The sequence below is a fragment of the Pinus tabuliformis genome, chromosome J (genome assembly GCF_031772625.1).
Source record: "Pinus tabuliformis cultivar Carrire ecotype Pingquan chromosome J, CPIR1, whole genome shotgun sequence".
Classification (NCBI taxonomy): Eukaryota; Viridiplantae; Streptophyta; class Pinopsida; order Pinales; family Pinaceae; genus Pinus; species Pinus tabuliformis.
Window position 1 is genome coordinate 1340861411 of NC_142295.1, and position 24185 is coordinate 1340885595.

The following is a 24185-nucleotide window of genomic DNA, read 5'->3' on the forward strand; positions in this document are numbered from 1 at the left end:
TTCCCAATCCTCAACCTCAAGGTGGCCAGTTACCGTCTGGGGGGCAGCCTCAATTAACGCCTGGGGGGCAACCTCAAGGTACACGATTTGCATCTGGGGGGCAACCTCAAGGACAGTACATACCTACGGGACAGTACGTTCCTCAGGGTCAACCCCAGACTCAATATGTACCCCAAGGTCAACCCCAGTATCAATTTATACCTCAAGGTCAACCCCAGTATCAGTACGTGCCTCAAGGGTATCAACCCCAAGGTCAGTACTTGAACCAAGGTTTCCAACCACCCTCCGGTCAAACGTATGTTCAAGGAACAAGAAATGTACCTTTCAATTATCAATCCTACCCTCAACCTGGTTATGGTCCTCAGTATTCTCAACCTGTTATGGGTCAGTACCCCAGAATGAATATAGTGTGGGATCCATCACAAACTCAACAGGTGTTGCAGCCAAGTGTACAGTTTTCATCTCAAACTGGACAACCCTTAGTTTTTGGTTCACCCCAGCAACCAGTCCAGTCTAACATTCAAACTTCTGTACCTTCGGTAGTTTCTTAGCCTGGGCCTAGTACACCTCGTACTCCGCCTCAAACGACTGCTACAACTGCCGCAACATCTGTTCAATCTACCCCACCTACTTCTGGAGTATCGACAGGTTTGGTTTCTACTGTTCCTGTATCTACTCCTCAAATATCTTTACCACCGTCTGGATCTACGATTCATACTTCGGTTCATATGCCTGTAGGACAACCTGGTTCAAGTATGGTTATCACAAGTCAACCACAATTTACTTATCAACTGTACCAGGGACAGTACCAATTCGGTCCCGCTGTGCAGCAGCTAGTCTATCAGTATCAACCGTATCCTGGGTACACTTATCAACAACCTCAACAACCCCAGTACGGTCCGGTTAATCCTAGTTTTCCGGGAGGATACAATATCCCAAACGCAATTCCTATTCCTAGTTATCCTGGATATCCTCCTCCTGGGGCTGGTCTCATGACCTAGAGTTTTAGGGATCCTAATCGGCAGTTACCATTTATCGCAACTTTGGACTTGCCGGACTTGTCGCGCCTAACGAACGATCCCATTAATTATCTTCCGTTTTGGCCGCCAATGCCTAATAAGTTTCCCAGTGACATTCCCAAGTTCGAAGGTAAATCAAGAGAGGACCCGTCGAACCATGTGATGACTTACCACCTCTAGTGTGCGTCTAACTCCATTTCAAATTATTCAATCCTTCTTAGACTTTTCCAGCACACTCTAATTGGTCTCGTGGCCAAGTGGTACATTGAGTTACTGCGAGGCACTTTTTATAATTTTAGTCAGTTAGCTACCTCATTTTTAACTTATTTTCAGTTGTCAGTCCGATATGACAATGGCATGGAATTGTTAACTTCGTTAAAACAATCGACATCTACTTATATTTCAGATCATATTCATGAGTGGAGACGTCGATGGCATTTAGTGAAGGTATTTATTTTGGATCAGATTTTGGCCGAGTGGTTTGTAAAATCTTTGTTGCCAAAAATCACTGAATATGTAGCTAAAGCCGGAGTTGTTACTGAGGAGCAAGTAATTGCTCAAGCATAGTACCTTGACTTGGCCTATACTCAGTCAGGTACGCTACACGAGAAAATCCCCGATCTTCCCAAGCAAAATCAAATCGCTGCAGCTCCTTCGGGATCTCATGCCGCCGATGGTATGATTGGTATGGTTAACACTAAAAGCAAGAATAAATCTTCCAAGAATTCTTCGATTAACACTAAAAGTAAGAAGAAATCTTCCAAGAATTCTTCTCCTATTATAACCTTGCATGATTCCCCAACAGGAGATTCTTCTGCGGAGATTTCCACCGATATTCACATTGAAGAGTCATCTACAGCCAATCAAAATCTGGTGGAAAGAAGAAAGGAAAGAAGAAGACTAAAACGGACAAAAGTTCAAAGGAGAAACCTGAAAAGGCGGAATCCAATGATGAAAAGTGCAAACCTCGTTATCCTTGTCTCATTTGTGATGATGAACATTTTACAAGAGACTGCCCTCATCGTGCAGAGGTTGCGAAGATTGTCAAGGGTTCCCAAACTCCTGCTGTTTTGAAGGATCCTTTTCCGGCTCAAGACAGTAAGATGATAGGTTCATCCTCGAGTGCCAATGGAGAACCCATACTGATGATGTCCCATGTTAGGATTGCAACTCAATCGCAAGATTATGGTAGTAAAAGTCCTGTTGATGGTAAAGAAGCAGAATCTTCTCATTCTAATCCATCAACCTCAGCTCCCGGTTCCGATCCACTACAGATCGAGAAACCTAATCCAGACTTGGTAATCAAACCGCCTGCCAAGGGTATACTTCGAAAGTCCGCTTTCAATCCACATGCAAGAGCGGCTCAGAATTATAACATTGTTGAGGATTTAGCTGTTTCACCCTCAGCAATGTCGGCTTTGGAAGTGCTGCAATCATGTCTAGCACAACGTAAATTACTTTTGTCGGCTATAGGAGTTGTTGACGTTCAGGACTCGAACCTAATAATTTTTGATCTAGAAAATAGTACACCGCGTTGCCTCATCAAATGGCTTTCCAGATTCTAGTGATAGTCAAAAACAGGCCTATTCATCGGACTATAATTGATGAGGGAGCATCAACGTGTATTATGTCGATACAGTGTTGGAGATCGCTTGGTTCTCCTTCGCTAAATCAATACTCGACGATTCTAAAGGCCTTTAACGGCCATGGGTTTCATCCTTTTGGCATTCTACAGGATTTTCCTATAGGGGTTGAAGGAAAAACCATTAGTCTAGATGTGGAGGTGGTTGATGCCCCTCTAGATTACAACCTTCTCTTGGGTCGAAGTTGGTCTTACGCTATGACAGCAGTCGTTTCATCAGTCTTTCGAGTAATAAAGTTTCCACATAATGGAAAGATTGTAACAATAGACCAGCTGGCTTACTTTTCATCCAACCCAGCCTCTTCTGGGAGTATTCAGTATGTCGGTAAAATGACTATCCCATATAAGGATGTTGGAGTAGGACTAGTTAAAGATGTCGGTTTACTGGGAACTTTTCCTTTTCCTTCGATCAACGCATCATCTTCATTTGCAACCATTCATATGATTACATCATACACCATTATTTATGATGATCCTTGGATCATTCCTTCTGAATCTGAGATAGACTCATTTGGTAATGCCATGCCTTTGAGTCCATATGAAATTGCCTATGAAGTCGTGCAGTCATTTGCTGACCCATCTTCAACCGAAAATGACTTCATGAATGTGGTCCGTGAGGAATCACTTTTCATATCAACCTCGGATTTAATCACGTTTTCTAAACTTGTTCACTCTGATGAGCAAATTCGTGAAATCCTATGTGTAGATGATTTACCATGGGAAGTTCTCCATCACAAATCTTCGTTTTTACCTAAGGACGATCGTTTTGAAAATGATTTCTCATCAATTTTTACAACTGAATATGTCAAGGAACCTCAGAATCCAATGAAACATCCCGATTCAGAGTTAAATTTGGGAAACATCTCTCGAACTATTCCTATTGACATTTTGATTAAGCCCGGAATTGTTGAGAACATTCATATAGGTGCCTCATGTACAGATGACGAAATTCAACTATATAAGGCCCTATTTCAAGAATTCCGCGACGTGTTTTCCTGGTCCTATGAGGAAATGCCAGGGATTGATCCCACGATTGTTGTTCATGAGATCAAGACTTACCCGGACGCTAAACCCATCCGGCAACGTTTGCGTTAGATTCACCCACGAAAAGCTGTTGCAATTAAAGCAGAAGTTGAAAAATTATTGAAAGCAGGTTTCATTTATCCGATCCCGTTAACGGATTGGGTATCGAATATTGTTCCGGTTAACAAAAAACAGGGAACAATAAGAATATGTGTTGACACCTAATCCGAAACGGATGGGTGAAATGGACAGTCATCTAGAAGATGAACTGATCCATCATATGTATGTATATAAATAATGTGTTAGCTAATGAATAAAATCAATCAGTTTTGTCTCTCGTTCAATGTGGAGTTACCCTGGCCTGACATGGTATCAGAGCTCAGGTCCCAAAATAGGTTGTAACTCCTGCCCTGAGCACTGTGCTGCTCTGTCCTGCGCCACTCTGTCCTGTCTATCCTGCGCTGCTCTGTCTCTGCCTGGCGCAGAAAGAATCAATGCCTGGCCATGCCTGAACGTTTCATTCTCTGCGCATTCAGTCATGGCAGCCATGTCTGCGGTCTCTAAAATACCCACCACCGTTTTTTTCAAATCTCATTAAGTGTTGCTGCAAGACCTGTGGATTCCCGTGGCGAATGTGGCTGTGGAGAATCATTTATGACATAGTCACAGATATTAAACTGCTCTTGAATAACATCACATTGTTTTCAGAAGCTGCCCTCGAGAGAGGGAAATAAAAGGTTCCTTTCATCAAGCGATTCTTTGATGGGATTTAACGTCTTTTCGTAAACCAATTCAGGCAGAACTTTGACATGTATAGCTATATTTAAAGAAGAAATTGTGTTCACAATCGTGAAAGGGGAGATTGTGTTGTGTTATATGATATGCGTTGAATGTCTTTTAAGATCGTGACCTGGTGCATGTGTTTGAACTGTATGTGACTTCAAAGACCCTGTATGGTGCATTTGAGATTTTGTTGTCCGTTGGTGCGTTTGAGATTTTGAGATTTTTTGAGATAAACTGTCTATTCTCCTTCTGCAAAAGGAGAATTCGTTGCCCAGGTGCGCTGTCGGTTATCATGTGAAGTTGAAGAGCCTCCGTAAAGAGTGAAGGAAAGCCTGTGGGTTAATCCTGGGACGTCGGTGCAGCGTGGAACATTGTGGAATTGGTGTGAGGTTTGCATAAGAGTATCTGCAGTCTTTGCTGTGTGAGGAGCCGAATCCATCGTCGCTGTCAGTTGGAGGATAAACTGCCAATTTTGTCGTTGTTGCCTTTAACCTTTTGTCCGCTGCATTATAGAATTATGTATTGAAACCGTGCCATAGAATTACATATTGAGGTTCTGTATTGACAAATTGTATTGAAATCGTGCCATAGAATTACATATTGACACCGATGCCGAGGTTTTGTATTGACAAATTGTATTGAAACGGATGCCATAGAATTATGTATTGAGACTGATGCCTGAGGTTTATATAAACGGTAATGAAGACTGCGTTTTTATTGTAATGAAGACTGCGTTTTTATTGTAATGAAGACTGCGTTTTTATGACTGCGTTCTATTAATGAAGACTGCGTTTTTTATGGTATTGAAGACTGCGCTCATTGATTCCTCTGAAGCCTGAAGCGTTGATACGTTTCTGGTGACTGCGCTTTTGGTATTGAAGACTGAAGACTCCTTGTGCTTGAATGACATGGTTAAGAATCTTCATGGTGTGAAGGATGGATGGTCTTGGATGGCTCGATTTTTAAGTGCACTCCCGCAGCTGCTTTAGATATATTTTTGAAGATAGCTGGTTTCCGTCTCTATCAAGCATATCCTAGACCTTTCACATTGGATGAAGTTTTTTCGGTATTTATAGTTTTCCATTGTATTCAAAATACTGGCAAGCTTCAGTTATTGAAATTGTATTGTAAGCAGTTTTCAAAGGGGTTATATAAGCTGTTTTCAAAAGCAGTCAAAGTCATATCAGTTAGAACATTTGCACAGTTTGTTTTTTATACTGTATTCAAGCACAAAAGTGTTATAATATTTCAATGAAATTTTGATGCCTTCTGTCACATATTAGAGGGATTTAAAAGGCTGTAAAGTGAGGATTTTTTTGGCAGAAGTAATTTTTTATCAGCAAAATTATTTTTCTATCAGCAAAAATAATTTTTGTTACAGTATGCATTCAAGAGAAAGAGAAAGATATTTCAGAGGCAGGGGGGGCAGACACCCTCAAGAAGAAAAGGAAAACTTACATTGCATTCGCTGCAAACAAAATGGATCTCATGATGCTTCTACATGCAAGCTACCATGGGAAAAGATTGAGCAGAGAAGAAATCAGCAGAAAGGTAAAACTGATGACACAGACAAAGGTAAAGCACCTGAATCCGCTCACTATATTGAGGCACAATGTAACATTGGAGTAAATGAATATCTGTTTAATGCTTCACTTACTTCTTCAAAAAATGACTGGTTGCTTGATTCAGGAGCAACCTGTCATATGACTCATAGGAAATATTTTTTTGAAGATTTCACTGATAATGTTGATGGAGCAGTATACTTTGCAGATCAGTCAAAAATCAAGCCATCAGGGCTTGGCACAGTCAGGCTTAAACTGCCTGGTCTTCCAGACTTTCTTCTGGATCATGTTCTATATCTCCCACAGCTCAAGAGAAACTTGCTGTCCCTGGTTCACATCCGCCAGCAAGGTCACTCCATTCATATGTTTGATGGAAAGCTTGAGGTAAGAAAGGCATCTGACCATTCACTTGTCATGAGGGGTATAGAAGAAGAAAGACTTCTTAAACTGCAAGGAACCTCTGCTCATGCACAGCATTTTTCATATATTTCTCATCATGATGAAGGTACACTTCCATCAAGTTTATTATGGCATGCTAGATTTGGACATTTAAACTATGATAGTCTCCGCTTGTTGAAGAAAAATGGTGTTGCTGGTTTGCCTACAATTCCTAGAAAACATAAACAATGTGATGCTTGCATTCTAGGAAAGCATAGCAAACAGTCTTTTCATGATTCACATTCAAGAGCACATAGGAAGCTTGAACTTATTCATTCAGATTTATGTGGTCCAATGCCTATTCCTTCTACAAATGGAAATAAGTATATCATGACATTTATTGATGATTACACCAGAATGTGTTGGGTTTACTTATTGAAGAACAAATCTGATGCTTTTAAAACATTCAAGAATTTTCATAAATGGATTGAAAATGATGCACAATCTCATATTGGGTCTATTTGCACTGATAATGGAAAAGAATATACATCAAATGAATTTGAACACTATCTTCGCCAACATGGGATTAAACATCAAACAACTGTGCCTTATAATCCTCAACAGAATGGTGTAGCTGAAAGAATGAACAGAACAATTTTGAATATGGTACGATCCATGCTTTTCTTCAAAAATGTAAAGACAATGTTTTGGGCTGATGCTGTTCTATGTGCTGCATATATAAAGAATAGATGTCCATCTAGTGCTATAAGAAACAAGACTCCTTATGAATTGTGGTATGGACATGTTCCTTCGGTAAAACATCTTAGGATATTTGGTTCCACCTGTTATGCTTTAATACCAAAGGTACATAGAAACAAACTTGGTGCTAGAAGTCATAAGTGTATCTTCCTGGGGTATTCAAACACATCTAAATCATACCGCCTTTATGATGAAGTAAATAAAAAGTTTGTTTTATCTAGAGATGTCATTTTTCTTGAATCATCCAAATCTGACAGTGTTGTTGAGCGGCAACTTGATCGCTTGGATAGATTCACAAAACCGAAATCATTTCAAGAGTTTGATAATCAGATTCCACATCTTGAAGGGGGGATTCCTATACTAGATCAACATGTGGAATGTTCTTCTGAAGAACAATCTCCCCTGCATGACACTCCAACAACGGATGATGCTTTAAGTGATGTAATTGATAGAATTGGGAGACTCAATCTTGATTCAGACCCAACTCAATCAACAGAACAGCCTGGACCATCTCAGAAAGGTCCCCCAAAGTGGCTGACAAAGACACTTGAAAGTGTTCATCCTGATGAAATTGGAAAAACAGGAACCAGAAATACAAACCGACAAGATGGAGGTGATGTAGATAACTCTAATTCACCTGTTGATATGGTTGTTACTTATGATTGTGAATTGAACTTGTCTACAGATTTTGAACCAACTTCCTTCAAAGAAGCTGCTTCTCATGATGAATGGAAAGAAGCGATGCAGAAGGAGTATGATGCCCTCATAAAGAATGGCACTTGGAAGCTGGTTGATCCTCCATTTGGAACCAAACCAATTGGCTGCAAGTGGGTCTACAAGAACAAGTACAAAGCTGATGGCTCACTTGACAAGCACAAAGCTAGGCTTGTGGCAAAAGGTTTTGCACAGAAGGAAGGGGTCGATTATGAGGAAACTTTTGCTCCCACAGCAAAATGGGCCACCATCCGGACACTCTTTGCACTAGCTGCTCAGAACGGTTGGAAAGTCCATCAAATGGATGTAAAAACCGCATTCTTGAATGGAGATCTAAAAGAGAATGTTTTTATGTCCCAGCCTGAAGGATTTGCTATGAAAGGACATGAACACAAAGTATGCAAACTTGTGAAGTCCTTGTATGGCCTCAAACAAGCACCACGAGCCTGGTATGAAAAACTAACTGAGCATCTTCTGAAACTCAACTTCAAACATTTTGACCTTGATGATGCAACTTTATTTGTCAAGAGAGTTGGCAAAACAGTTGTATATCTTGTGGTATATGTAGATGATCTTTTAATGACAGGGAACAATGAAAGCTATATTGCATCCATAAAGAAAGAATTAGGAATTTTTTTTGAAATGACTGATTTGGGCTATGTTCATTACTATCTTGGCATTGAAGTAACCCAACATCCAAAGTCCATATTTCTTTCTCAAAAGAAATACATTGGAGATTTGTTAAACAGATTTGGCATGACAGAGTGCAATCCCCTTTCTACTCCAATGGAACAAAACTTGAAGCTCACATCTATTGAAGGAAAGGAATTTGAGGATGCAACAAAGTATAGACAGCTTGTAGGAAGTCTCATCTACCTCACTACTACCAGACCAAACATTTCATTTGTTGTTGGAATCCTCTCCAGGTTTATGCAAAAGCCTTGTGAGGGACATTGGTCTGCTGCAAAAAGAGTTCTAAGGTACTTGAAGGGAACTCAAGACCTTGGAATCAAGTATACACAGGTAAACGACTTCAACTTGATTGGATGCTCTGATTCAGACTTCGATGGAGACAAAGAAACTGGGGTATCTACTTCAGGATATGCTATGAGTCTTGGATCAGGAGCTGTCTCCTGGAGATCACGCAAACAATCAGTACCAGCAGATTCCACAACAGAAGCAGAATATGTGGCAGCAGCTGAAGCAACGAAAGAAATTGTGTGGCTCAGGAAAATTCTTGAAGATTTGCAGGTAAAACAAATACAATCAACTCCACTCATGATTGATAACACATCTGCAATAAAGTTGGCCAAGAACCCAAAGTTCCATGATCGTACTAAGCACATCAATACTAAATATCATCTGATCCGACATCATGTTGAGGCCAAAACAATCCATCTCCGTCATTGTTCCACAAACGAGCAAATTGCAGACATCTTCACCAAAGCGCTTGGAAGAGAAAAGCTTGAAAGATTCAGAATGATGCTTGGACTCACCAACATCCCTTCAGATTAAGGGGGGGAATGTTGACACCTAATGCGAAACGGATGGGTGAACTGGACAGTCATCTAGAAGATGAACTGATCCATCATATGTATGTATATAAATAATGTGTTAGCTAATGAATAAAATCAATCAGTTTTGTCTCTCGTTCAATGTGGAGTTACCCTGGCCTGACAATATGCATCGACTATAGGGACATTAATCGAGCTTGTCCAAAAGACGATTACCCAACACCTTATATCGATCAAATCATTGATGATTGTGTCGGCAACGAAATATTCTCCTTCATGGACAGTTTTTCCGGATACAATCAAATCAATATTCTACCTGCCAATCAACCAAAAATGGCTTTCATTTGTCCATGGGGGACATTTGCTTATTGAAAGTTACCTTTTGGGCTTAAGAATGCTGGAGCAAGTTTTCAAAGGGCGATGTCTTATGTGTTTCATGACATCAAGCACATTGTGAAACCCTATCTCGATTATTTTCCTGCTCATTCATTACATCGAGCTGATCACCTCGTCCATCTATGAGCAATCTTTATGAGGTGTAGGCATTATCAGATTCGATTGAACCCACACAAATGTGTCTTCTGTATAGAAATGGGTCGATTGCTGGGATTTTTAGTTTCGAAAGTTGGCATTCGCGTCGATCCCTCGAAGGTCGAAGCTATCGTCAAATTGCCTCCTCCTTCGAGTCTTCGCCAACTCCAAAGTTTGCAAGGGAAAGAAAACTTTTTACGATGATTCATTCCTAACTACGCCGAGGTTATAAAGGGTTTTACCCGGTTGTTGAAGAAGAATACTCCATTCTATTGGGATGAGATAGCTTAGAAATCTTTTGATGCACTCAAACACGCGTTGACCCATGCACCGTTGTTGCATCCTCCCAACTACAACCAGGATTACTTCTTGTATCTCGCCGCCTCTCATTCCACCATTGGAATGGTCTTAGTACAGGAAGATGAATTCGTAACTGAACATGTGATATATTACCTTAGTCGAACTTTAAATCCAACTGAGCTAAAATACTCACATGTGGAGAAATTGGCATTGGCAACCGTTCAAGTTGTCCAACGTTTTCGTCACTACATTTTACTACGTAAAACTACAATAATTTCGGATTGCAACCCTATGATCTACATTTTGACCAAGCAATTGCTAGGGGGCAAGTACTCTAAATCGATCGTTATCCTGCAAGAGATCGACTTGGAATTTGAGAAATCCAAGTCTAAGAAATCTTTAGTTTTTTCGGAGTTAATGTGTGACTTCCCGCGTGCTGACACGGAAACTGTGGCAGAGGAGCCCATTGCGGACAAATCCTTGTTTCTAATCAGCACTTTAGATCTGTGGTATGGGGATATCATCGTTTATCTCCAGACCCAATCCTTTCGGCCAAAAATTTCAAGGTCAGAACGTCGAAAAATTTGATTCCAGTCCCAACAATTCAGGATTATTGGAGATACTCTTTATCGCCGTGGGGCAGACTCTGTTTTTCAACGTTGCTTAACTCACGAGGAAGCTGAAAGGGTTCTAAATTACTGTCACTCTAGAGCGTGTGGCGGTCATATGTCTGGGTTTGCCACAGCCCAAAAGATATTGCGCGTTGGCTACTTCTGGCCGTCTTTATTTAAAGATTGTATTACGGTGGTCCGAAAATGCCACAACTGCCAAAATTTTTGATCGAAAGATGCGCGCTCCACCTGCTCCTCTCCACCCTATAATTGCTGTTGGTCCTTTTGCCAAATGGGGTACCGATTTTATTACATGTAACCCTCACTTGGCCAGGGGGCATGCGTATATCATCCTTGCGGTAGATTATTTTACTAAGTGGGACGAGGCAATGCCTACATTTGAGGCAGACGGCAAGACAGCTGCAATTTTCATATTCAATCATATAATTGCTAGGTTTGGTGTCTCGCAAGCGATAATCACTGATCATGGGTGCCATTTTCGAAACGTTATGATGACCGAACTTACAGGCCAGCTTGGTTTACGTCACGATAATTGAACCCCTTATTATCCACAAGCGAATGGTCTGGTTGAATCCATCAACAAAGTTTTAGTTGTCATGATCCAACGAATCATTGGGATTCATCGGTCGAATTGGCACAACATGCTATTTTCAGCGCTTTGGGTGTACCGAACTTCAGTAAAAACATCAACAGGGTTCACTCCTTTCCAACTAGTTTATGGTTTGGAAGCCGTGTTACCCATTGAATGCGAAATCCCGTCACTGCAAATGGCCATCGAGTTACTTCCAGCCACTTTCGAAGAGGAAAAACGTTTGTTATACTTGGCTCAATTAGATGAGAATCGATGCGATGCTGCATTGGCGATCGAGACTCACACAAAACGCATGAAAGCTCAGTATGATCGAAATGTGACCCCTCGAATTTTTTCGGAAGGAGATCTAGTCTTAGTTTACGATCAAGCTAATGATAAATTAGGCGCTGGAAAATTTGTTCCTATGTGGCATGGTCCCTATGTTGTCAAGCGAAAGCTAGCCAAAGGGGCCTATGAATTGGTAGACTTTGACGGGGACTCTTTGTGTAAACCCAGAAATGGTCTTTACTTGAAGAGGTATTATGCTTAACGGATGGGTATGGAGACTTTTAGTCAGGATAGTTTTTCTTTCTAGCTAGTGTGTTTTAGTTTAAACAGTGTGCTTAGATTAGAGAGTGTTTTTTCGTCATTATTCCTGCTTATCTTGGTTTTACTCTTGATATTGCAGATGTTGATGCCTCTCCAAACATACATTGGTTTCACTGATGGTGCTTGTCGTAATACACGGAACATCTCTTCCGCGGCCTGGGTTATCTATTCGCCCTCTGACGAGTTAATATCTATGCATGGGGTAAGCCTCGGTCAAACAACGAACAACATTGCCGAATATAGTGCAGTGATTGAGTTATTATCTGAATCTATTTCATTTGGGATTCGGAGGTTGATAGTGAGGTTAGATTCTGAACTCATTGTATTACAGCTTAATAGAGTGTATGCCATTAGAAATCCAGTGTTATTAAGATTATTTTTGAGAGTGCGTCTCTTGGAACGTGAATTTGATTATATTGAATATTAGCATATTCCAAGATATTTAAATACATTAGCAGATGCAATTGCCTCTCGAATGTAAATTTAAAACCATTTCATAACATGATTTATGAGATAAGCCGGTAATAGTGATATATATATAGGAGTGTGTCAAAAAATACATCGTCCTCGATCATAAGTTGAAAAACACCTTATGATCGGCAAAAATGATAAGTACAAAAAACAAAAATGTCACATGTGCCCACAATAGGCGATCATCCTATCACTGGTGATGATCTCTATAAGAAACCACTACATGGGCCACCTTGCAAAGGAACCTCCTAAAAGGTCCCGGGACCCGAATCACATAGCGTTGAAGTCGACGAGGAATGTCATCTATAGTGGTCTCCGGAATATCTCCTGTCAAGCGCTCGAGATGACCGTCCAACTTGGCCAAAACCTCTGCTGATTCGTCCTGTGGGGCTGGCGCGGGTGCAACTGGTTGCTTCCTCTCGTAAGGCCGGAGAGCGGATGGTCGCTGTGGACCCACATCTGCATTTGAAATTTTTTACTATCAGTTTTGAGACGATGGAAAAATAAAAAAAAATTAAAATAGGAAAAATGTTGAAAAGGATTTTACCTGACTCATCCCACTACTCTCCTGGTGGAAGAACCATGTCTGGGTCACCACTAAAATCTATCCCAACGTAAGAGAAGTCCTAAATAGAAAAGACTTGGTTTTCCAGCCATTGGAAATACTCAGGTTTGAATCGAGCAACCTCTGTCCTCTCGTCCGGGTGACAAGCCATAATTGCAACCCATCGCATCAGTTTGGACTCTCGAGGAAGCCCAACTCCAATAGTAAGGTGCTGCGAGATCAGCATAGGAACCCTTTCCAGGCCAAAACTCACGACCAAAGCCCCATAACCAAAGGTCTTTAGTCATCTGTTCTTGGCCCTGGTCAATTGGCCTTTCACATTGGCCAACACAGCATCGCACCAGTTGAAGATGGTGCCTCGAAAGCAATCAACTGCTATACGCATCTGGGATCCGATGGCAATATGTAATGCGGCAGCCCCACAAAGTCTGGTGACAGTGAACGCAATCACCATGAGCTCAGGACGGGATATGGTCTTTATGTCTATCCCTTTGTCTCTAGCCTGGCTGTTGCAGTACTCTAACCTGAGGCTATCAACAGACTGGCCACCTGCCCTAGCCCTAAACAGAGTCAAGTCTTCGCCTCTCTTAAGCAAACCAGTCAAGAAATATATGTCTGCCAGCTCGATTTCGAGCTAGTGGACGCCAATGAAGAAGCACTGGTCCAGTACGCTCCATCTGTCAACCATCCACTGTAAGAAATCCACCTGAGCCCTCATGCCAGGAATGGCCCAGAATTTATACAAGTCGTACGCCCTCAAAGCATCAAGTGAAGGCTGATGATTCCATGCGGTGGCATCCACGTCCTCATGCTCTCGTTCACGCCAATCTAGCATGATGTACTCTCTGCATCAAGTATAAGGATAAATTAAATTGCTAGAAATTATTTTGATTGGTCCATTTTTGAGAATTTTTGGGTTAAAAACCCTTGCGACGGGGACCACACCCTCCGGGTTAGACACAGTGCGTGGGACCGCACTTTGTCTACATGGAAGGTGCGGACCCCGAGCTTTTTCCCAATGGAGAAAAAGTCGGGGTCCGCAGGCCAGTAGTGGTAAACCTGCGGGCCCCCGCGCGCGGGTTTTATGCCTAAAAACCCTCCCAAAAATGAAAATAAATGACTAAAACAAAAAATGAAACGGTTAAAAATGAAGAGTAGGATGATGTGGATTACTTGGAGAAGACGGCGTTCGATTCCGACGGTTGGATTTTCCGCAATCTTCACGGGAAGTTTTCTGAGCAAAAGCACTATTTTCTCACCCAAACTCAAATGGTAAAAATGAATTGACAAAGGCCCTTTTTATAAGTTTTTTGAGTAAATAAATTGCAAATTTGTTTATGTTTCACTTTGGAAAGGTATTTTTGCGACATTTTTATCCATTTCAAACAGGTATGAGTAATGTTTGTGTTTTTGTGCAGAATAAAGGATTATTCAAGCGAAATCTATCATTTTCGACAAAAAACATTTAGAGTCACCTTTAAGCTCTTTTCTAACTCCTGAAACATGAAAAGATTGCCAAGTTCTTCTTTTAAACTCGTTAAAGCGGAATTAAAAGACAGTCCACTTACAGCTCTTTTCCGACTGTAAAAACATGAAAAGATCGCCGGATTTTTGTTGTTTCAAATTCGATATTGGTTATAAAATGATGTGTCGTTGATCTCTTTCTTACTTTTTCGGGTCAAAGGCACTAATGACGAAAAGTACTCCTTGGTCGTAAAAGATCAAGCGGTTCTCTCAAGTATTATTTTATACTTTTTCGGGCTTGGGAGACACAAATTTACGAAAAATGTCAACCTTGGAGTCTTCTTAAGTTTTTTCAGACTCTCTAAAATTGAAAAATGCCGAGTTTCTCCTATACTGGACTCGTTAAAATTTCACAGTAAAGGACATGTTCAATTACAAACAGGAACGAAACACTCCTTCTTAGGGTTCGAATTTAAACTAATTTGGACTCATCCGAAGGATGAGCTTATAATCAAGCAAATGTTACCCTCCTCAAGCTTCTCAAAAATAAAGAGGTACTTGCTAGAAATGGTGGGGGAAAAGATAGAAAAATGAATCTGTTTGTCATACTTTGTAAGCACTCTTGAACACGACACTTTTATTCACCTGGGTTGGGAAATCCTTTGCCTGATAGTTGATCAAACCACATTGAAAGTCTTCAGCCGGTTTCTGGGTATTAACTTTGGGTCAATTGTCACCAAACCATCTGTCGTGTCGTTATGTGTTCAAGAGGTCACTGCCAATAAGCCATTCATCTGCAAAATATCTGTCATCCATCTTGACCATCCCTGAGTCAGTCCTTGCAACTAAATTTCTTCAACTTGATCTATGATTTCGTATTGTGGGCTTGCCTACGACGGATCGCTTTTTATCGACATGAGCTCATTATCTAGAAAGATGATCTAGAAATCGTCAGTACCTTGAGATCTGCATGCCTCAATGGCAGATTTCTCGCCTTTGACAACAGTTTACATCATTGATTTTCGATCAAAGGATTTCGTGACATGTTCGACATCAACACATTTATTCGCATCTCATGGATTGTACTGGGTACTTTAAGAGCCATTGACATCACTGGTGGTTTCTCTCACACTTGTTAACAGTTTACATCATTGACTGGTAATCAAGTGGTTTCTACCATGTTCGACATCAACACATTCATTCGCATGGATAGAATCGTACTGTTTCGGGAAGTAGAAATGAAGACCCTGGATCTGGTTTCCACAATCCAGGCTGCGAGGAATTTTGTATTCATTATATAAATGGACTATTCATAAACAGATGGTTGCGTCCATACTGTGTCCACCTGAGTCTATACTTGTGATGTTTTACAAAATCATTCCTATATCAGAGCAGTAGTTAGTTTTTCTAGTCAGTTTTGATCTGACTATGGGAATGCCTACCTCAGCGATGATATGATCTCATATATATATCTTGCATTGAATGTTTTTACAGGTTCCAACCGGGCTCTCCACAAGATGATCCTCGAAATGATAAAGTACTTCACTCTTCCTAAATGATCAATGAAATCCTCATCTACTACAGAGTTCGCACTTTAGGGGGCAATCTGTTACACAAAAATATCGTCACCATGATTATTTGCAGTCAGTATGGGTCTATCATCACTTGTACTGTCCTCCTAAGCAAGTCTCAGACCTCAGCTCTTCAATTCAAGCATTGGAAATGGGAGAAAGACATTAAAAATCAATGTAACTCTGGTTCCGCACTTTCTCTCATTGTCACCTACGGTCCCGCACCTTCTGTTTACAAAAACTGCGGACCTTCCCGCTCTGTCCCTAACGGTGTAGGTGCGGACCCCTGTGAAAGTCAAAAGGCGCAAGTTTTATCTTAAAAAACTCACTTTTGGTTAATTCTAGAGGTTTCTGGAAGGAATTTTGACGTGGATTATTCGCTCTAAGGTGGTTCATGCATCCCAAAAGAGAAGGAGCTAATCCCTTGATGAGAGGAGCTATCCCTTTGAAGGTGGACTTTATCACTTTGAAGGAGGACCTAGTAACCTCCCTCCATTGCACTATAAATATAGGCATTGGGCTGGTTGCTAGAGAGGTTAGAAGCTAAACATTTTTGAGGGTAAATGCTGGTGAAATCAAGACTTCCTAGTTGAGCTTAAGAGGAGAGATCACATACCTTTTTGGCATCATTGGGGAGTGAGTGAAACTTGTCAAAGTAGAGGAGACTTCTTGCTGGACCCTGGGAGGAGCTTGTACAATGTCAAGGCAAAGGTTGTAAAGTTCTTCTTCTTTTGAATTAATACAATCAAACTCATTTTTCTCAACAAGTATCTTATGTTATTTGTTTCATGGACTCCTTGACTTTCATGTTAAATATGTTTTATGATTTTTTCTTTTCAGGTGCTATTTAATTTGTTTGCCTTGTTTGTGTTTGCAGATTCACGACAAAGGAGCTTATTTGGATCGAAGGAGTGAGGGCATCCACAAGCTTGCGTTGGACCTAAGGTAGGCCCTAAAAACACTTGTTTTCCATTGTTTATTAAAGCATATTTAGAGAAAGATAGTGTCTGGTTGGTTTACTTGTCATTAGGTCTTCTTTAGATCCTAGGAAGGTCTATCTTGCCCGCAAGATCGACTTATTCCATGTGACTGTACCGATGTGGAGCCGAATTACGTGACACTTGGGGACTATTGGGATGATGCTACGGTGGATAAGGTCACCGATTTACTCCACGAATATCAAGATTTGTTCCTGACCAAAATCATGGATTTAAAGGGGATCATTGGCGACTTAGGGATGATGAAGATTACTTTGAAACTAGACGCGAAGCCAGTTAAGCAGCGACGTTACCATTTGAATCCGAAGTATAAAGAAAAGGTCTGCGAAGAGTTGAACAAAATGCTTACAGCAGGAATTATTGAACCAGTGGAAGAATCCGACTGGGTGAGTCCTATGGTAGTGTACGAGAAAAAATAAAAGGGCTAAATTCTAATCTACATGGACCTCAGGAATCTAAACGATGCTTGTGTTCACGATCCATTCCCAACACCATTTACAGATGAAGTACCATCAGATCAATATTGCATCGGAAGATAGGAGCAAGACAACCTTCGCAACTGAATGGGACTGCTCTCAATACACTGTTATGCCCTTTGGACTGAAGAACGCGCCAATGATATTTTTGTGTGTAGTGGTGGCCACGTTCAAATAATTCATCCACAAGTTTTTATAGGTCTATCTGGATGATTCGAATGTATTTGGCTTAGTTAAAAACCATATAGCGAGCTTACGGTTGATACTGGATACTTGTCGATGACACCAGATTGTGTTGAATATTAAGAAGTGCACCTTCCTCATCCCCTTTGGAAATCTGCTCAGCCATGTGGTCTAAAAGAAAGGCCTGATGGTGGACCCTACGAAGATTGTTGTTATTCTCAATCTGGAAGCGCCGCAAAGTGTCAAACAACTATGTGCCATGTTGGGGCACACTGGTTACTATAGAGAAATTATTAAGAAAAGTTCGGAGTTTCTAAAGGAAAAAACGGCATCCACTCCCATTATGGTCTTTCCAAAATGGTACATCAAATTTCACGTACATGTTGATGCATCATGTATTGCGTTGGGCACTGCACTTACACAGGAAGGTGTGGAAGGTGTGGATCACCTGATCACGTTCATGAGTCAGCGGTTGTCCAAAGCCGAAAAGAACTATTCTATTACTGAGCGCGAAGGATTGGCAATGGTATATGTGCTCCAGAAATACCTCCACTATTTATTTGGTGGGAACTTCAAGATGTATACCGATCATTCCACATTGAAATACTTGTTGAACAAGCCTGTGTTGGGGGGGCACATATGAATATGGCTGTTACTATTTCAAGAGTATGACTTCGAGGTCATCGTAAAACCGAGACACCTAAATGCAAGACTAGATCGCTTGTCACGAATTGAGAACGGTGAGGAGCCAACAAATTTGGAGGAAGGACTACCTGATGCACAGCTCTATGTAGTGCGTGTCGCGGACGGCCACTTCAAAGATATAATCCATTTCTTAACCACAAGAACTGTGCCGCCAGAATATTCAGTCTAGCAGAAGAAGGAATTGGTGGTACGTGCAGCGGACTTTTCTGTCATCGCGGGGCACCTCTACAAAATGGGAAATGATGAAATATTACGAAGATATGTACCTAAATTTGAACGAGGATAGATCCTCGCAGAAGCACATGGGGGGGCTACAAGAGGACACTATGCAGGCCGGGCGACGGCACAGAAGATTCTTCGCGCTGGGCTATGGTGGCCAACCTTACATCAAGATTCGAAAGCATACTGTCAGGCCTGCGACGTATGTCAAAGAACTGGGAAACCATCATGAAGGGATGAGATGCCACTCAATCCACAGATGACACTGCAGCCATTTGAAAAATGGGCAATAGACTTTGTGGGACCAATCAAACCTCAGGGGAAGATGGGTGCACGCTACATCATCACCGCGATGGAGTACCTGACCAGATGGGTGGAAGCCTAGCCGGTTAAGGACTGCACGGCCACCACAGCTACAAAATTTTTATTTGACAACGTGTTGACATAGTTTGGATGCCCGAAAATTTTAATGAGTGATTGTGGAATGCGCTTCCTCAATGAAACTATTAGCGCACTCACCGAGGAGTTCTAGGTGTATCATTAGCAAAGTACATTGTACCATCCATAAGCTAATGGGACAGTAGAAGCATTCAATAAGATTCTATAGACTACGTTGATGAAAGTATGTAATGCGCAGCGAAATGACTGGGACTTGTGCATACCTGCTATATTATGGGCATACAGAACCACGTGCAAGAAATTGATGGGTCAGACACCTTTCAGGTTAGTCTATGGCACGGAAGTTGTCATGCCAATGGAATACATTGTACCTAGTTTGCGGATAGTAGCGATGACAGGCATGGCAGACCGTAAAGCCTTGGAAGAAAGGCTCGCACAATTGGAAGAACTTGAGGAAGAACAGTTTCTAGCGGGATTCCATCAGCAGGTACAGAAACAATGTGAAATATCTTGGCATGATCACCATATCAAGTTGCACACATTCAAGGTAAACGATTTAGTGTTGTTGTATGTCAACAAGTTTGAAAAATTTCCTGGCAAATTCAAAATGAACTGGTTGGTACCATATGTGGTAAAGTAGGTCACAGATGGAGGTGCAGTCCAACTATTCAAACTTAATGGAGAGCCCTTCCTAGGAAAAGTAAATGGCAGTCATCTAAAGCCCTACATGGGTGGGCTAGCTATCTGACTAACTAACTAAACCACAGTATTCGCGACCTAAGGAAATGGACCGAGGTGTGGGACTATAAGCATAAGTACTAGAAGTTAGCATCATAGTAGAGGATCAAGTCAGAGGCAGAGGATTCTGAAGCAGAAAGGGAGCAAATACAGACAAGGGTAGCACGGTGAGTTGCGGACCTTCACGACGTGTAGGCACAGCTAGATGGACTTTGTGTGAAGATCACCACACCAGCCGAGTGACTCGGGACGAGTCACGATGATTTTGTTGGGGGCTTGTTGCGCAGCGGATCCCCCCAAAGTGGATTTTTTGGGTTTAAATCCAACTTTTGGGTCAATGTAATGTAAATACCCTGCAAAATGTGGGTGTGGAGCACGAGAGTCTAGTGTAGTCCACCCTAAAAATATTGTAATTTAATATAGAATGTTTCAGCCTACCCATGGTCTGCGAACCATGGGAATGTATAAATAAAGTGAGTCTCTAAGTGTAGAAGGCAGTTTTTGAGTATTGATCTTAAATGATATAGGTTTTTGAGTGCGATATTCGTTCTGAGTCTCTAAGTCTGAGTCTTGGGTCGTAGTAGTAGAGAGAGGCTCTGCAGCTGAGTGCGCAAAGGCTTGGTAGAGTCTGTAGCTGTGTGTGTGGACCCCTGCAGCTGAGTGCGCAGGGCGGAGTTGGGATTGTAATAGAACAGAAGTTTAATAAAAGCTAAGTTGATTCTAAAAGATTATGCATCTTTTCGTAGATCTGTATGTTCATGCTTCTGTTATATGTTCATGCATCTCTTTACATTCCATGATTGCACGCACTTGTTATGAATGTAAATGATTGTTAAGACTACTGGGCCCACAAAATTAAGCCAGATCTATAACAATAACACATTAAGGGTAGAGGATCTAGATAGCCCCTCGTCGCGTTCTGTACCAAAACTACGCGAAGGTCAGAAAATTGTGCGGGGCAGCACCAGTGTGCAGGATTGGGTTGCAAACTTCCCAGTCCTCATTAAGACATCCCTATGGTGCGAAAACCTAGTTCCGGCACCCTGCCTTACTACCTCGGTTGAGACCTCAATCCACGCTCCACAGACTATTGCCGAAAGGGCTGATAGTTTTGGGATTTGTTTGGCTAAAACACATCTGAACCTGGGTAAGACCCCAATAAGCCAACACCCACAAAATGCTTCCATTTTCCATCAGATTCACCCAATCCTCTCCTTGTACAGTTATCTTATAGATACAATCGATATCATCATCACTATCATCGTCGTGCACCAGTTTAGTGTATTGCGTTACTTTGGTTGGATCCAATGATACTACTACGTGTAGTGAATTTTTATCAAAGATCATTTTGTGCTTCTTTAGATTTATGACTCCATTATATTGGTGTCCCAGTCTATTCCTAGTAGCATGAGATAGGGATTGTTGTCATCGACAATTTCTATCACTTCAAAATCCGCCTGCATGCTGGCGCCTTCAATATCGATTGTCACCCCTTGAAATATTCTCTTGGGAAAAATCTTTTGTTGATTCACCATTCGTAATTGAATAGGGGACCACTGTAACACAGGTTTGCCCATACATTCCCATGTTTGCTTTGGTAGGACATTTTCATCTGAACCTAGGTCCAGGATTACCTGATCCATTTCGTACTCGCTTATTTGCGAAATTAACCTCACCTCCCTTCTTGTATGCAGTGCATGCTTTCCTAGTTTTCGGACCGCATGCGGTTCTCCTGACCCTATGCACCTAGTGATAAGTTCCTATAACCCTTTCACTGCCTTGTTGTTGCATAGTAGTTTCATGCATGTCTCCAGAAATGTAGTGAGGATTGAAGGATCCATCCCTAGTTCTAGTTGATCCTTACTACCTGAATTGGAGGCCTCCGTGAAGCTCTTCTTAGCTTCCATGAATGTCTCCTTCATGTGTTCTAAATCAAACTTGAGTTCCTTTGTAGGAGCCTTGTGAACCCATGCGCTTTCTTCTGGCTACTTCCCTTTATCATCTCCCATTGTCACACCGCCCCTAAGCATCATGTTTACATTTGGTTCTTTGTCGCGCGATTCAGACCTCATCATCTGTAAATTCTGGGCCGGAGGGGGCTGGAGTAGCCCCTTTCCACACATCTTTGCTATTAGTGAAGGACAATCTTCTACCTCATGATCAAACTGATTACAGTACCAACATGATATCCTAGTCAGGTTTGTACAATCATGGGCATAATACCCTGGCCCTCCGCAATTGTAATAGATTATTTGTCTGCAACCCCTTCCTAGTCCCATTCCACCTCGACCCCGACCGCACCCCTGGAACCCAGCGTGTGCCATCCCTGCAATTGGGTCGAGGGCTCATGTTTCGGCCTGCACCCCGTACGCAAGAGTCCAATCCATCATTAGTTCATAGCTTCGACAGGTGCGTTCATCATGATCTACTGACCTACAGAAATTACAAAACAAATGTTGGGACGTATGCATATACTTCTGCAACAGATGACAATTATCCATGGTATGTTTTCCTCCTATCTGGTAGATCGCACACCATAATGCAGACGTTGTGCTCGGCCCCGCCTGTGCCTCTGGTCTTAATAGCATTGGCCCTCCTCCCGCCAAGTAGTTCGCAAACACTGGACAGTGATCTTTGTCATGGCCCTGGCCTTTGCATTTTATGCACCATACCTCCTCGCACGCCTATGGCTGAGGTGCCCTATCTTGTTTCAAACTTTGCATTTCTAAACATAGATTCTATAGTTGTGTGTCGATCTATTGGACTCCCAATCTAGGGTCTTGTATAGGGGTCTCATGCAACTACATTTCCATCTCCAATGCTTCAGCATGAGTATAAAGCTTTTGTTGTGACAACGTCATCCTTCAGTGTGGCATAAGTGAGGCCACAAACCATGTGTGATGTTGTACACCCATTAACATCATATTGGCTTCACGGATTGTACTCTTCAACCTTTGGTCCAAATCACAGGGGGTCTCACCGGGGAGCATCGCGATCTCTTTAAACCCGATGATTGATTGTGTCTCTAACTTTGGCCTACTAAACTCCCTGTTCAATGCGGTATGGATCTCTATAATTCCTATGTTCAGGTGGTCACTGGAATGCTTGATATACCATGTTAATGCGCGATCCTGCAGCATGCTCACCAGCGTAGCCTTTTTAATATTGTCATCTAAGATGCCCTGTGCTTCCCATACTTCTCTTACCATGAACCAGAATTGGTCTAGGTCTTCATTTCCTACTCCTCTGAACACTTGTAGTTTGATCGCACTTGCCATACTGAACTATGAAGGTGGCAGAGGTAGAGTGGATGGAGATGGAGGTGAGGGAGGTGAAGCAGGTGGTGGTGTGGGTGGAGGTGGTAAACGCGGAATTCACTTCCTTATCAAACTGACTGCGCTTCTCGGAGAAACCTTTGCAATCTCATCCTCACTCTGCTGCGAGGCTGAAATTAAGGGACTGTTTTCTAATTCTTCACTGCCTCTGCTTCTGTATATCTTTCCGCTCCGTGTAGTCCCAAACATTAATTTATTCACATAACCCGCCTTTCACACAATATCATCTTAATCCAAGTGTTCAAAGGTTTAATGTACTTACCTCGTGGTTCCTTGAGAAAATGTTGCTCTACCTCGCTGTAGCTGACAGTCATGTCTACTGCAAACTTAGTGATAAATCCTCCTATTATCCAGTCAAGCCAGTGGTACAAAACTCACGCTATCTTATCTTCTGAGGCTTCTAGTATGCGCACTAGTTTCGAAGTCCACACTATTGGTTTGTCAAGCCTACACCTTGATGAACCTCATAAATGGGTAATTATATGGGCTCATTTTACCTCGTAACCTAGTCAAATCAACCATTCTCTTAGCTTATTGTATTATTTTGTGATTATATTTATTCTTATAGGGTGAGTTGAGTTAGTTATTATGCCATGTGGTCTAACATGTATTTAATGCAGATTATTGATGGATTTCGAGGTCAAAGTCAAGGATCTAGTGGTCAAACTACAACAATAACTTGAAGTAGATAGAGGAGAGGACTTATAGGAGGGAATCCCCCTCATTTATTTCTCCTGACTTTGAATTCCCCTACATTCAGCTTGGAGTACAAGCAGCTGAATCATGCACTAGAAGGCAGCTGAGCAAGTGTGAGATTATTGATAGTTATCTCGAGTTTTGGGAGCCAAGCCTCCCTAATTTTAAGGAAGTTGTTGGTAGCTTTAGATGTATAAGTAGAGAGGCCTATGGCCTCACTAGGGTCGACTTTTTTTTGCTTGTGTAAACTATGCTCAAATTTCGAGCTTACTATTTTATGACAGTTTTATGTAATCTTGCTATTTTTTGATAATGAAGATTGAATCCT